The sequence below is a fragment of the Lissotriton helveticus genome, chromosome 4_1 (genome assembly GCF_964261635.1).
Source record: "Lissotriton helveticus chromosome 4_1, aLisHel1.1, whole genome shotgun sequence".
NCBI lineage: Eukaryota > Metazoa > Chordata > Amphibia > Caudata > Salamandridae > Lissotriton > Lissotriton helveticus.
In genome coordinates this window covers 1,985,962,370-1,985,979,997 of record NC_136063.1, presented here as the reverse complement: position 1 = coordinate 1,985,979,997, position 17,628 = coordinate 1,985,962,370, and positions in this window count along the sequence as shown.

Below are 17,628 nucleotides of genomic sequence, written 5' to 3'. Positions count from 1 at the left end.
GATTAAGAAGCACACTGAGCTCCTTTGCTGTTGGTTTGTGTCATGTTTTTTCATAATGTTTGGTATGAATGTTTGCAAGAGAGAGGAAATGTATTTTGTAAAAAAGTAAGGTTTCAGTAGTGAAATGTAATGCTTGTACATAGGACCAGCGCACTGTTTCTAAAATGTTATTCAAAAAACGATTTTGGGGCAAATCAATGGCTTTTACATTTTTGAGAAGGAATAAATAGTGTCTGCATGATTAAAGAAATATACTTGAACCTTTCACAATTACGTCACCTCTGTTATCCCAAATTAGGAAGTAGATTGAGCATTTTTCTTGTTGAATTGTGTCATGGTTTTCGATAATGCTTGGTAGCAATGTTTGCAAGAGAGAGGAAATGTATTTTGTAAAATAGTGAGGTTTCAGTTGTGAAATTGAATGCTTGTACATAGGACCTGCACTCTGTTTCTAAAATGTTATTCAAAAACGATTTTGGGGCATATCAATGGCTTTTACATTTTTGAGAAGGAATACATAGTGTCTGGATGATTAAATAAATATATTTGAACCTTTCACAATGATGTCACCTGTGTTACCTTAGATTAGGAAGCACATTGAGCTTCTTTGGTGTTGGTTTCTGTCATGTATTTTGATAATGCTTGGTATGAACATTTGCAAGATAGAGGATTTGTATTTTGTGAAATAGTGAGGTTTCAGTAGTGAAATTGAATGCTTGTACATAGGACCTGCGCTCTGTTTCTAAAATGTTATTCAAAAAACGATTTTGGGGCAAATGAATAGCTTTTACACTTTTGACTAGGAATAAATAGTGTGTGCATGATTAAATAAATATATTTGCAGTTTTCACAATCATGTCACTTGTGTTACTCTAGATTAGGGAGCAGATTGAGCTTTTTTCTTCTTGCTTTTTGTTAAGTTTAATGATAATGTTTGGTATGAACATTTCCTAGATAGAAGAATTGTATTTTGAAAAATAGTGAGGTTTCAGTAGTGAAATGGAATGCTTTTACATAGGACCTGCGCTCTGTTTCGTAAATGTTATTGGAAACACGATTTTGGAGCAAATGAATGGCTTTTACATTTCTGAGAAGGAATAAATAGTGTCTGCAAGATTAAATAAATATATTTGAACTTTTTACAATCATGTCACCTGTGTTTCCTCAGATTAGGAAGTAGATTGTGCAGATGAGGTGAGGCATGTCCAGGGATGCAAAGGAGGTGAGGCCTGTGTCCATGAGTGCAGTGGAGAGGACTCACCTCCTCTGACCCTTGGACAAGACTCACCTCCTCTGTGCCCCCTGGGCAGGCCTCAATGTATTGGGTATAATTGATGGTAACAGGGTGCAGATGAGGTGAGGCATGTCCAGGGGTGTAGATGAGCTGAGGCCTGTCTAGGGGTGCAGATGAGGTGAGGTCTGTTCAGGGATGCAGATGAGGTGAGGATTGTCCAGGGGTGCAGAGGAGGTGAGGCCTGTGTTCAAAAGTGTAGTGGGAGAGAGGCCTGTCCAGGGGTGCAAAGGAGGTGAGGCCTGTGTCTACGAGTGCAGTGGGGGAGAGGCTTCATGAAGTTCAGCCCACTGCACTCTTAGACACAGGACTCACCACCAATCTTAGAAAACACAGCTGACATGTTTGTGAAAAGTGCAGGTATATTTATTTAATCATGCAGACACTGTCTAATCCTTCTTAAAAATGCTAAAGCAATTTATTTGCCCTTTAATCGTTTTTATATTAACATAAAAAAAACTGAGCACAGGTCATATGTACAAGCATTCCATTTCACTACTGACACCTCATTTATTTACAATATACAATTCCTCTATGCAGCAGAAAATTATTACAAAGCATTAACAAAAAAATAACAGAAAGCAACAATAAAAAAACACAATGTGATTCCTAATATGAGGAAACACACCTGACATGATTGCAAAAGGTGCAGAGAGGTGAGGAAAGTCAAAATGGCTTTCATGATTGTGAAATTTGCTGAGGAGATGAGGCCTGTGTCTAAGAGTGCAGTGGGGGAGAGGCTTTATGAAGTCCTGTCCACTGCACTCTTGGACACAGGCCTCACCTTGTGTGCTCCCCTGGACAAGTTTCACCTCATCTGCACTCCTGGTTAGGCCTCACAATCTTTTTTTAGAATAACATTTGAAAAACAGAGAAAAGGTCATATGTATAAGCATTTCTTTACACTACTGAAACCTTGCTCATTTATAAAATACAATTCCTTTATACACCAAGGTTTCTTTACCAAGTATTATCAAGAATGTATAAGTCTCTCTTATATTCTCTTCCTGACTTACTCTATTTTTGCATCAGTCTCCTTCTAACACCCTCTCTCTGACTCATTCCTTTTAACATCCTGACTCTGTGTTACACTCTCTTACACTTTCTCTTTGACTGACTTTCTCTTACACCATGTCTCTGATTTATTCCCTCTCTCTCATTACTCCTTGTTACATCCTCTCTCTGATTTACTTCCTCTTACATCCTCTCACCTTCTAACACCCTCTCTCTGTCTTACATCGTTTTACACCCTCTCTCTGTCTTACACCCTGTTACACCCTGTTACATCCTTTTTCTGACTTACTCCCTTTCTTCCTTTCTTTGACTTACTCCCTCTCCCTATTACATCCTTTTTCTGTCTTACAACATATTATCCACTCTTTCTGTCTACCTGTTTCTTTTTCTGACTCTCTCTGTCTTTTTGTGTTACTTCCTCTAGCTCTTTTCTCTGTCTTACTCCTAGTTACATAGTTGCTGTGGTATAAACGTAGATAGGTTGTAAACTAGTGTTTATATCGTTTGCTTATTGTCATTGCTTTGTTATTTGGTAATAGTGGTCTATAATGTGTTATTTTTTTCTTTACCACAGATTGAAATCAAGATTTCAACAGTAGGGAAATATGCCCTCAAGGCAGAGGAGAAGAAAAGATGCCAAGCGGAAAAAATCCAAAACAGCAACGGAATTAAAGCACTCCTCTACAACAAATACTTCAAAAAACAGGAAAAAAGCTCCTGGTAAGACAACTAAGTCTTTCTTTCGGAACATATGTAGATAAAAAAAAAATGTTGATGAGAACGTGAATAAACAGAAAGAGAGAGCAAATTTGAAAAGGAAGGAGAGGCCCCCCCATAAATGTTACTACTGGAGCAGGAGAGAATAATATGTATAGGAATAGAAGGCAAAACCAATTTAGGGACATTCGTAAACGAATGTTTCGCAATAGGGTGGTTTTAAATTTGTTGAAAAATATTAAAAAAGGTAATCAGAGATCTGCTTTTTATAAGAAAAAGAAAACTGTAGAGAAGATTGTTGATCAGGCTTTTGAACTGAAAAAAAAAATATTTATTTTAGTAATTAATAGAATTAGGACCCTTAACAAGACAATTGGTGTTTTCAAATCAAAGAGTAGATGCAAAAGAGTAATTAATCGGACTAATTTTTGTAAAGTTTTTTCTGGAGAATGGATGCATAGTTCAAGTTGTGAGCCTTTTTTTAATGAGGAGAGTTACTTCCAGGAGAATGATTTGGTGCATGCAGTTGACACCAGTGGTCGAGCATATGAGGTGAAAGACGGTTGCCCGATTGAAAAAGAGAAACTTGTGCCTAGAAAGGCAGAAGAGGTGTTAACTGATGAAGTTTTAGGGAGACGTACTAAGGGTCCAGTGTACACTTGGAAGTGTAGTAGTATTTGTAGTGTGCGACAGGAATCAATCGATTTGCTTCGTAATTTCTTACGTACATATAGTAAGAAAAGTCTAAAACCGAAAATGAAGATGTTGCAAGACTTAGATCCTTGCAGAGTGAGAGAAAACACAGGTTTGCAAGGGTATTCACTGGCTTGTCTTTCTAGAAAAGTATGTCAGAGTGTTTTTCATCATTTTAGGATGTTAGCAGTGCATCATAACAAAATGAGGAAATTAGTGAGAAGGTTGTATTATGCAAAAAGTCCAGCACTTAAGCTTAAACAGTTAAACAGTGCTCTTTTGCATGGAACTGAATTAGATGTGAAGAAGATGTGTGAAGAAATTGAGATTTGGTATTTTGGTGAAAAAGAGGACAGTGTAGAAATTGACACAGTAATAGATGGTAATGTGGAGGACAATGTACAGATTTCAAGTACAGAAAAGTTTGACCAGGAAATTACCAAGTTTAAAGTGAAATCAAGTGAAAGGCCTAATTTTACTTGTGTGTGTTGTCGACGGACTCATTATAAGATTCAGACTAGGTTAGTTGATTTATATGCAGGAAGTGAAATGGAAAATAATAGTGAATGGAAGAATTTTGCAACTTTTTTGTTGGTGGAGAATTCTTTTGATTTGACTTCTGATCAGCGTATTTGTAAATATTGTTATAATAAATTAAATGAAAACAGAATGCCTGCTAGAGCTGTTCACAATAATCTTGAGTTGGTAGACATTCCTCCTGAATTGATGGATTTAAATACATATGAATCTATTTTGATTCAATGTGTCCATCCTTTTCAGGCTATTGTTCGCATGGAGGCTAAGATAGGGAAATTGCCTCCTTCAGATTTACAGAGAGGATTAAAAGGAAGAGTTGTTTATTTGCCTCTAGATTTCAAGAAAAATATTGATACAATTGGTGTAGAGAAAATGGAAGAGGAACCTCTGGTTATTCTAGTTAATGGGGTTCCGACAAAGAGTAAGAAAATCTGGCAAGATTTAGTGGATGTTAGGAAAGTCAAAAAGGCAACGTTGTATTTGGTCAAAAACAATGAGTACTACAAAGATGTATGTGTTGGAGCAGAGGAAACAGCTGCAGAAGAAGACAGTGATTGTTCAGCCGGCCAAATTGAAAAAGTTAATGTGTCTAGAAGTGAAGAAATATATGAACATTATACTGTTCATCCTTTGCATTCTAAAGAAGTAATGGGGAATGCAATTGTCTTGTTTCAAATGAAAGCAGCAAAAGGAAGTCCCATTAGTGTATGGGAAGAAAGTTTGGAAGCTCGTTGTTTTCCACAGCTATTTCCAACAGGTCGAGGTGGACGATATGACGATCGACCACTTCAAATTTCAGCATCTGAATACCGGACTTTAAGATTATATGCTGAAGATCCAAGGTTTCGTCAATGCATCCCATATTTGTTTCATCTACTGTATGAAAGTGACTTGTCTGGGCTTTCTTATGCAGTAAACCATATACTGAAAAGTGGAGCACATCTGCAAAATGTTTCGGCAATGGACTTTATGGAGAAAGTCAAACTGCAAGACAATATTTTGGAATCTCATCTAATCAATCTCATGGCATGTCAGCGTGGTACAAACGAGTATTGGTACCATCGTCATGGGGAATTGAAATGTATGCTAAGAAACTTAGGAACTCCTACATGGTTCCTCACTCTTAGCTGTGCTGAGTATGCATGGGACGACTTACTTCAATTTCTACGAGAGGCAAATGCAAACATACAAAATATAGAATTCAAAACACCTGGAGAACTGTGTTCTTTGGATCCAGTGAATGTATGCAGATATTTCAATCATAGATTTGAAGCTATGATGTCTTTCATTACCAACAAAAAAAAATCCTCCCCTTGGAGAGGTTTTGGATTTCTTTTGGAGAAAAGAGTATCAAGCGAGAGGTGCTCCTCACATACATATGTTGTTATGGATTAAAGATGCACCCAAATTTGGAACAGATTCGGATGACACAGTGATGAGTTTCATTGAAGAGTATTCAACATGTGCTGTTCTGAAAACTACCGAAGAAAACAGTTTAAGGCAACAAGTTTTACGCTTTCAATCCCATCGTTGTGGTACTGTCGTCGAAAATTCAGAAACAAGGACAAGTTCTACACAAAATGTCGTTTCGGGTTTCCAAGACCAGTGATTTCTAAAGGAAGAGTAAATAATTTGATGTCTTCTCTGTGACATACTGTGACGAGGAAATCACCAAAAAATACATACAATTTAAAAAGAAACGAAGAGTCCAAGTACATCAACGACTACAACCCAGTGATTTTGTCCATGTGGAATGCTAACATGGATATTCAGTTCGTTGCTGACAACTCTATTGCTGTGGCTCGATATGTGACGTCTTACATCACAAAAAAATAAAAGACAGAACTGAAGGAAATGTGGGAGGACATTTCACATGAAAAGAGTATAAGAAAAAATTATACAGTTTCAGTTTGAAGATGTTGTCGCATCGAGAAATTGGAGCATATGAATGTTCTGATCGGTTATCATCAGCAAGTCTCTACGCCAAGTCTAGAACAATTATTTGGGTGAGTCTAGTTCTTGCTGCAACACGAAACCGAGTTTTGAAATCTGTACAAGAAATTGAGTATTTGGCAGAGAAAGAACCAAACAGTACAGATATTTTGAAGACAAACATGTTGGATACATACTATCCAAATAGAAGTAGTCATCTTGAGAACAGTTGTTTGTATGAAGTTCTGCAAAACTATATTTATAAGAGGACCATCAGAGAAGATATCAATAATGGAATATATGCTATCATTGGGTGTGAAGGATGTCTAGTGAAGCCATTTGATTAATCCTCAAAAATTGAGTTGCGAAAATCCAGAGAAAAGAGAATTTTAATATTTAGCTCTTTTGCAACTCTTTAAGCCATGGCGTACAGAAGAAGAACTACTTGGAGATTTTCTCTGTTATGACGATTCTTTTAATGCAACCAAGGATACCATAGAATGTACTGAATTTCCTAATTATCTGCAAATGTTGAACGAAGAAATAGAACAAGAAGCCACAATTGCTGTAGAGATTGCTAGAGACAGTTCTCAAGACAGTCAGAGTTCTGCCTCATTGAGTCAGGATCCACTAGGAGGACCAATTATCCAAAATGAAGATGCCACTGCCATGGATGAGGTGGAAAGAGCCATGGAACAAGCTCAAGATGATGTAGTTAACTTAGAAGATTTGGTGAAACAACTAAACCTTGAGCAGAAACAGATATATGACGAAGTCACAGAACAGGTTGAACATGGATTCAGGCATGAGAAAAAAGAATGCTCATGTACATCATTTAAGCCTGTGCGACTGTACGTGAGTGGAGAATCGGGAACTGGGAAAAGTTTCCTGATTAAAGCGATTGCAACATATTTGCAGAAAACAACGGAGTCATCGCTCTCTTGTGTTGTTACTGCTCCAACTGGGTTGGCAGCACACAACATTAAAGGGATTACTTTACATCGCTTATTGATGATGCCAGTGGAGCATGATAACAAATTGCAATAGCACAAGCTATCTGGAGATGCTTTTTCTGAAGTTTCCAGAGTCCTGAAGAAAATGAAACTTCTTATCATTGATGAAGTAAGCATGGTCTCAAATCTAATGCTTGCTTTTGTGCATTCGAGAATGCAAGAAATTCTTAGAACAGACTATGATGTCTTATTCGGAGGAAAACACATTATTGTTTTTGGAGATCTACTGCAGTTGACTCCAGTGAAAGGACAACCAGTGTTTAAAATGCTCACGCATGAAGATACCAGGAAGTGCCTAGGAAGCATTGGAAACGTTAATATATGGTTAAATTTCAAATATGCAGAACTGCTTCAAAATATGCGACAGGCAAAGGACGTAGATTATAAAAATATTCTACAAGATGTAAGAATCGGAAAAGTAAGTGAGCATGGGAAAGAAGCTTTACATGCACGATTAATTTCAAATTTGTATCCAAATGAAAACATTCTTCCAGAGAATGTTTTTAAGAAAATTACTGAAAAAAAATCTGGGATATGTTTGATGCCAACTCTGCAAGAAAGTTCCATCTTCAACCACAAAATGTTAAAGTTAGAAAATGAAGAGATTGTGAAACTGAAAGCTATAGATAAAATAGAGCATATGGGAGCAACAATTATTTTGTCAGAAAATTTGAAATCAAAATTGGATTCATTAGAGAAGAGTATATCTAAAACTGCTGGTTTTGAAAACACATTGAATGTGTGTTTAAATTGTCGTATCATTTTGAGAAGGAATTTAAATGTTGAAAGAGGTCTGGTAAATGGAGCAATGGGTCATGTTGTTGATTTTGTGAATTACAAAAATAGAGATGGAATTGAAATTTTAAAAATTAAATTTGATGGTATTGACGAAATAAAACAAATTTGTCGTTGTTCAGCTAGATTTTTGAATGTGAAAGACTTATATGTTCGCCGAAAACAGTTTCCTGTTTGTTTGGCATATGCGGTGACAATTCATAAATCTCAAGTTTTAAGTGTAGATAGTGCTTTGGTAAACATTGGAAGTTCTGTGTTTAAAGAGGGTATGGCATATGTGGCATTATCACGAGTCAGAACTTTATCAGGATTGTATTTGATTGAGTGTGATGAAACAAAGATTTGTGCAGATGTAGATTGTGTTAAAGAATACAATAGGTTAAGAAGAGAGTTTGCTCCACATTTACCTCAATATCCTCTCTTTGAAAAACGTGTGGTAGGCCGAAAAAGAAGAAATGAGAATAATTGCAATGAGGTAGTAGCAAAAAGACAAAAAGTAGATGAAACTGTAAATGTAAGCAGAAAGAAAAAGGATTCTGTTGAAGATGTTGCTGGATTTCAGTTTGAAAACAGTTCTGGTGTCAACTGCTATGCTAATGTAGTGGTTAATGTTGTTTTTTTTCTTCAAAATTTACAAGAACAGATGTTGAAAATCGGGATCAAACATTCGGCTGTTTATTGAATTCTGTGTTTGAGAAATGTAGCAGTGATAGAGCAAAAATAGAAAGTGTTTCAGAAATTCGAAATCTTCTAGACATATGTTCTGGTCAAAATCAATTTTCACAGAATATTCAGCAGGATTGTCAGGAATTTTTAATGTATATGTTTGATGTATTGGAAGATGAAGGTGTAGATATAAAAGATCTTTTTAGCCTTTCTTATCAATGGCAGCATGACTGCGACAACTGTAGTTTATCAAGTAGTACTACAATGGACACCGAAAGATTTATATATTTGACTTTACCAGACTGCAAATCAGTGCCTTTTAATAATCTAGTTAAAGCAGCGGATCACAATATGGTGTGTACCCAATGTAAGTCTGCAATGCTGTCCACATTATTTATACAAAATTATGGTCAGTATGTCATTTTAATGTTCCAACGATGTAGACCTGATGGAACTAAATTGACAACTTCTATTAAAAATTTCGTGGCTTCGCAGTTATCAATTTCAGGAAGAAATTTTGCAACTGTAGCTATTATTTATCATGACGGTCCTTCAACAACATCAGGGCATTACACATGCTATTTAAAATGTTGAAAAGGTTGGACTAACTGTAATGATACTCATTTGACTTTCAAACAACGTTTGCCTTTTGACTTAAACAAATTCATACCTAGTGTTTTTACAACCAAAATTTAAGTAAAGGTAATTGGCTTATGAAGACGGGAGCAGTTAATAAAAGTTAATCTGCTGTTTAAAATTATATTGTGAGTAAAAGTGATGAAGATAATATAAAAATTATAGTTCTCATATAGGTATGGTAAGTGGATCGCATAGTAAGTGATATCAGTATTATAGGAAACGTTCAACATGAGAGAGCCAGATATGGAATTATGAATATTTAGATATTGTGAAAATGTTGTTTGAGCCTTTCTTTCAGAACGTCGGGAAAACGGTAATTTTAGAGTTTGTTTTAAGTAATTTGAAAATATACTGCTACATCTGACACTATTTGGCCTTAAGGAAAGGTGAAGGAATGAGGAAAGAGTCATGACTGAACACAAGGAGTATATGAAAACATTGAAACATATTTCAGATGTTCTTGGAGCTTTTCTTCTAGAAAGTCAATGAAATGGAATTTTTAGAGAACAGCAGAGTACCTTACAACGAAAAGGACCTTCATGATGTACTATTTGGCCTAAAGGAAAAGTAAGTGAATCAAAGGTTAGTGTACATATGTGATTTGTAAGTTTATATGTTTTTTTTTTAAACAATCTTTTTGATTGTGTTTTTTTTTCCCGCTGTTATATGATGAATACTTTGAACTCACTGTTTTTAGTGAAATTCAATATGTTCTGAGAACAGCAAAAATAAACTATCTAACATGTTGTACTAAATATTTTATAGTTTGTATTGTGTAATTTATATTGTATTCCCATTGTCTCACACTCATTTTCCTTTTTCCTCTCTCTTTCAGCTCTCTTTACTCACTCACACTGCCTTTCTCTCATTCTGTTTCACACCCATTCGTTTTCTCAACTTCTTTCACAACCCCTCATTTCCATTTCAACTGTCTGCATCCCCTCTCTCCCTTGAACCACTTTTCAGCTTTCAGTCTCTCTGTTTTACTTCCCTTTTCCGTCTTTTCCTCTTTTGCTCTTTTAGTAATTCCTCTTTACTCACTCAACAGTATTGTCACACTCTGTCACTATAACTCACCCACTCTCCCTCGCTTATCTTTGTTTGCTCCTTTTTTACCTCTTCTCTCTATTTTCAATTCACTACCTCTATGTCCTCAGTCCCTCACTCTCCTTGTGTTATGTTCACTTGTGTTTATGTACCTTATATCATTTCTCTTAGAACAACTTCACTGCTCCTCTCTCATCGTTCCTCAACCCATTTCTTTTAGTCCGGTTCCATTACTACCCCTCATTTCCTATCTTTCAATGTTCTTCTCTTTACTTTCATCACCGAATCACTTTCTCTCATAGCACTGCTTTAGTCCTCTTCTCCTCTCTTTCTTTCTTTTGCTCCCTTACTCATTTTCCTTTCTTCACTCATTGTATTCCACTTCACTCAGTCCTTCCCTTAGTCTCTCTGTATACTAAATTCCTTTATCCTTTTCCCTCAATCCTTTTATATTATCCTCTCTCCCTTCATCCCTTCACTCTATGACTCTGCTTCACTTACTCTCAGTTATCTTCCATTCCTCATTCTTCTAAATGCATCCTTAATTAGACTAATTTCCCTCTCAGTCATTGTCTTTTTACTTACTCCTGTTTCCTGATTTAGTTTTGCTAACCCACATTCTTTTAGTATATTTCTTACCTTCAGTTCATTTCTCTCTTCTTATCTTCCTCTCTGTCAGTGAATCTATATGCCTTACTCTTAGTAATTTGCTCTCCTTCTATTTCTTTTATCCTCTTTTTGTCCTTCTACATCACTTTATTTTGCTTTCTGTGTCTTTCACTGGTAGTTTATTTCCTAATACACTGTTATGATTTTTAACCTCTTCATTTGTATCTTTTATTTTAAAATATATATTTGACTAATTATAACTTATTATTTCTTCTCTCTTTCACAGATACAAAGTGTAGTAAAAAAATGTAATTAAAGTTACATTAATTATATGGTAAGTGTGACTAAAAAAATGTAGTTTGTCATCACACTTTGCTTTAACCTCACTATTATTCTCTCAGCCTACCTCACTCCTGTTTCCTTACTCTGCTTCCCTCACTTATTCTTATCCTCCATGTTTACTCCCCTTTCCCTAACTCCCCTTCCACATTCAACTTCTTTCAGTCCCCCTTCTTTACTTCACTTAACCTCTGTTTCCTTCCTTTGCTCCCTCACTCATTCCCTTTCCCTTAATTATTTACTTCACTCCTCTCACTCCTTCTCTCAGTCTGTCTGTCCTCACTTCTGTTCCCTCACTCTGTCTCTCTTACCGTCGCTGTCTCTTTCCCCTCATTCTGTCAATACTCTTTCGTCATGCTCACTCCCTACAACTCACACACACACCTTCACTTACCATTCTTTGATGCTTCACTCACTCCCTTTCAGTCACTCCTTCCTTTACTCTCTCTCTCTCCTTTCTCTCTGTCACTCCCCATGTCTTACCCTTATTCACTTTTATCCACCGTCTTTCACCCCTCTTTACATGGAGTCACTGCTTTTTTCTAATCCTCCCTCACTGTTTTACTATCTAATACACAGTCCCTGTGTGTTGCTCCCTCTAGCTCTCTTTCTCTTAACATCACTCTCTCTGTCCCTTTCCCTCATGCTCACTCCTTCATTCTTTTTTTTTTCTTTTTTTTTTTGGTGCGCGCCCCGGTACGCGTACCGGGGAGCGTACCGTTACGCGTACCGTTACGCGTACCATGGAGAAAAAAGAATGACAGAGTTTTTTAAAAATGTTTTTTTTTATAAATTAGAGGTAGTTCTAAAAAGAACAGTTTTTTTTATTCTTTTTGTAGTTTTATATTTTTTTATTGTTTTTTTGAATTTTTTTTACTGTTTTTGGCTTTTCTGAACAGTTTTATATTTTTTTGTATTTTTTATGGGGAGAAACAAAAAACAGGGAAAACAGCTCAACTGGAGCAAAAAAAAATCAGGAAAAATTAAGGTTTCTTCGGGCATTTGTGGTTATCACCAGCAACATTGATGAGTGTTATGCTTTGCTCACCATAACTAATTGTTTTGTTACAATATATACAAACAACTTTGTATCCCCCAAACTTTGTTTGTATATTTGGGACCGTCTCCCTTGGCTCTGGACCCGATGGAGTGGGTTCTTTGGTTGTTGAGGTACTGGATGATGATTGGGGTAGGGTTCTGCAGAGTTCCCTTACCTCTGCTGCAGAATAGTTGTTAGGGTGCAAACGCAGCATGTGCCGAATCATAGTATGATTCCCTAAGGAATATTTTTTGCAGGGTTCCCCCTGGATAGCACAGCACCACAGATGAGACAGGTCACCTTCGCAGCTTTTACTTTTTTGGAACCCCTTGGGATTTTATAAAACTCCCATACGAAGTGCTCCTTAGGTTTGTGTGGGGTTGTGTCTTCAGGAAGGAACTGCCTTCTCTCTTCCTCCTCTTCCTCCTCCTCCTCCTCTTCTTCTTGACCACCAATGTGATCTTCTGGTGGTCCTTGTGGTGGTGGTGGTGGTGGTGGTGGGGCAGATGCTCCAGCTGCTGATAGTACTGTAGCCATATCTGTAAGCAAAAAACAGGTCTTTCTCACTCAAAGAACAAAGTGAGAATGAGGAAAAAGGTGGGGGCTTTCATCATTTGGAAAACAAAACTGTTCTGAACCAATGAAAAGTGTTATTTTCAAGTCACATGATATGGGCTTTCATCATTTGGAAACCAAAACTGATCTGAACCAATGAAAAGTGTTATTTTCAGGTCACATGACCCGACGCGCTTATGCCCCGGCGGCGCTTACGTTGCGTGATCGTATGCGCTAGGGCGCTTCCGGGTGCGCTTACGCCGTGCGTCATAAGACGCATCACGCGGCTACGCAATACGTCACAATGTTGTTTTTGTTCGCGGCAATAGCGCTAACGGGATGCTCACCGGACGCGCCCCGGGGCGCACCGCAACACAGCGCTCACCGGTGAGCGCATCGGTACGTGCCCCGGGAGCGCTCCAGGGCAAAAATAAAAAAAATTAAAAATAAACATTAAAAGAATAGTATTACATAATTATACAATATAAAATTCATTTTAAAAAATATTACATTTCATACCTATAGAGATTTGCTATTAAAAAAACTATGAAATTCACTGAAAAAACCATACGTTTCACACCAGTTATAGTTTGGAATTAGCATTTAAAAAACCTATTAAATTCACTGAAAAAAACCATAGGTTTCACACCAGTTATAGTTAGCTGGAAATTTTACTTGCATAAAACCAATGAAATTCCCACGTTATAGTTAGTTGGACTCACTATAACTTGCGCGTGCAATGCACTGCTGATGACGTCACATATTACATCACTCATGACATGGTCAGTGACATCACTCATGACATCACTGATGACACCATCCTTGTGACAGAGTGACAGACCTCCTTTCACTGTAATGTAACCCTGGAAACACATATTCAAAAATAGAAACTAACATTTTCAAAAAAATGCAGATACCCATACCAGTTACAACAACCAATTCAATAATTCCACCATCTATATACACATCCACTCATTGACCAACAGTTCTATATAGTCACTCATACATATACTCACTCATCATATGTAGTGATACACCTATACATCCTATTACACACCGACAGTCATCCAAAAGATATTCTCACACATACTCACACATGCAAATAAACTATTGAACATCCATTTATTTGCATATACAGCTATACACACACTACCACCTTACTTCTAAGGAAACTTACACATACTTACTCTCTTAAACAATCACTTATAGAAACACATACTTATTTAAACAGGAACTCTTACAATCCCTCACTCTCACATATACTCACTTATATACATCAATATTCACATATATTAGATTAAATCATATGTAGTTACTGATAAAGACACTAGTGAGACAGTCATTCATTCACTAACACACACATATACACACTCATCCACCCATACAGTCCTGCTCATATGCTGTCTTCAAAACACATACAAAGAGAGAGTCAGTCATTCATGCATCTATGTGCTAAGGAATACCCCCACCAAACCATACAAACAATTATACTGATACTAAGAAAAACATCTAATAACACATATACATACACATGTAGCTACTTACCAACCCATGCAGCCACTTATACACAAAGTGAAACACTAATACATATATTTAAATATTTAAACATTACTCTCTAATATATGTATTCACTAAGATACACTTAATAAACCAGTTAACCAGTCAATTTTTTTTTTAAATCCATGTAAACACTTATTTAAACATGTATTCTTCCATCAACTTTTACATATGCATATATAACACATATTTATTTTTCAGAAAGACACACATTCACTTTATGGTGTCATCAGTGATGTCATCAGTGATGTCACTGACCATGTCATGAGTGATGTAATATGTGACGTCATCAGCAGTGCATTGCACTCGCAAGTTATAGTGAGTCCAACTAACTATAATGTGGGAATTTCATTGGTTTTATGCGAGTAAAATTTCCAGCTAACTATAACTGGTGTGAAACCTATGGATTTTTCAGTGAATATATATATATATATATATATATATATATATATATATATATATATATATATAATATATATTTATATATATATATATATATATATATATATATATTCACTGGCACTAGGCTTCAAATAGACAAACAGCTTTCTGGGTGAGCCAAATCAATGTATTACTCCATATAAAAGTTCAAGGCAAAAGCTCTCACACAGTCCTCCTTACCCTTTTAGTAAGGACCGGCATGTTTTGGCGAGTTGCCTTCCACAGGGTCCGTATATATATATTCACTGAAAAAAACATAGGTTTCAGACATGTTGTAGTTAGTTGGACATTTCACTCGTACAAAACCATTGAAATTCCCACGTTATAGTTAGTTGCACTAACTATACCTGGCACGATCTCAATCCACTGCTGATGATGTCACATATTATATCATTCATGACATGGTCAGTGACATCACTGAAGACATCACTGATGACTTCTCAATTGACATCACTGATGACATCACTGATGATATCATCCAGTGAATGTGGTTTGATTTGTTATTTAAATATTTTATCTATAGCAATCTGCATTTTAACAAAAATCGAATAAAGAGTATTTTGACTGACTGAGTGGATATATAAATATCTGGATGGAGGATTTGGTGTCAGTGTGATTGACTGTTTACTTGACTAATTTAAAGTGTCTCACTAAATATATTGGATAGTGACTAAACTGTGTGAATATCTGTACAACTTTGTCAGTTGTTGTGTAAACTGCTGCACCAGTTGGTTACTAGCTATGTGAAAGTCTATATTATTTATTGATTAGTTAACTGAGTATTTGTATGGGAGAGTGAATGTGTGTGTGGTTGGGTGGGAGGTGTGTGACTGTCCAAAGATGTGTAAATAGTTGATTTACTAGGTATATGAGGATAAAACTGTATGTGTAAACAGTTGTTTGGGTGAGCGAAAGTCTTTATGGGTTTAGAGATGAGTAAATATATTTCTCAATGATGTATGTCCAACAAAGTAGTAGTATAAAAGGCAGTGTATGTGACAGTTGTTGTATATAAATAAGTATACATAAGACTCAGTGATGGTATGAGTGAGTGTATGGACAAATGTATACTTGTAATAGTGATTTCATAACACACTAAGTATGAGTTACTATCTATATGAATAAATGGAGTGCTATTTGTATACTTGTGTAACTGAGTAAATGTAAGTATGATTCATTGTTTTCATAAGTGAGTAGGATGACTGCATAACTGAATAGCATGTGTGCTGGTGTGTAATGTTGATATAGGTGTATAAGTATATTTGATGGTGTTCTATTGACCATTGACAGCATGTATGAGTGAATCTATAGGTAAGTGATTAGATGTGTATGTAGATCTAGGAATCACTGAGTGGGTTTTTAGACACTTGATTTGGTGTGTCAATGGAATTAAATATAGTACTCTGTATTTTACAGTGAGTGATAAAAGGTTATACTAGTGTATGGTGAGGTGTATCTGATTGTCACGTGGATGATGTCATCAGTGATATCATCAGTAATGTAATTTGAGATGTCATCCGTGATGTCATCAGTGATGTCACTGACCATGTCATGAATGATGTACAAAATATCAAAGCAAACCTTCCTCAAAGAAAAAGGCAGAGGCCACAGTAGGGGACACCATGGAGGCTCTTTATTTCCAAATGCAGCAATGCTGCGGCGAATGCATTTCGGCTGTGTAGCCTTCTTCAGCACCAGGAATAAGCAGGGAGTTCTGGCGCTTACATGACTTAAAATGTCCTGCTACCTCCGGATTGGATAGTAGTCCGCTCCGCCCAGAAACTTCAATGCGCTCACCTGAAACAGTTCCCCAATGTTGAGAAGAACTGCCAGTCCAAGATAAAAGGTAATACTAGTGTATGGTGAGGTGTATCTGATTGTCACGTGGATGATGTCATCAAGTGATGTCATCAGTAATGTCATTTGAGATGTCATCCGTGATGTCATCAGTGATGTCACTGACCATGTCATGAATGATGTAATATGTGACATCATCTGCAGTGGATTGCGGGTGCGCAAGTTATAGTTAGTACAATTAACTATAATGTGGGAATTTCAATGGTTTTGTACGAGTGAAATGTCCAACTAACTATAACATGTCTGAAACCTATGATTTTTTCAGTGAATTTCTAAGGTTTTTTAAATGCTAATTCCTAACTATAACAGGCCTCAAACCTACGTTTTTTTCAGTGAAAATAAAATAATTATACATATATATACTCCCACTGAAAGGAATAATGGTTAACATGACGTTATAGTTATTTATGGTATTAACATCTCCTTTCTGTTAAGAAAATCCTAAAAATTCACTTAAAATGAAAGTTTAAAGTGATGTTATAGTTAGGCCTTTTAATAATAAATTAATAATTTCAAAAAAAAAAAAAGAGCTAACTTATGACCTGACATATTACATCACTCATGCCATACTAAACGAGATCACATACATATATGTATATATATATATATATATATATATATATATATATTCACTGAAAAAACCATAGGTTATAGACCATATATAGTTAGGAATTAGCATTTACAAAACCTTGAAAATTCACTGAAAAAACCATAGGTTATAGACCATATATAGTTAGGAATTAGCATTTAAAAAACCTTATTTTACTCACACAAAACCATTGAAATTCCATATATAGTTAGTTGCACTAACTATATATCGCGCACCCGCAATCCACTGCTGATGATGTCACATATTACATCATTCATGACATGGTCAGTGACATCAC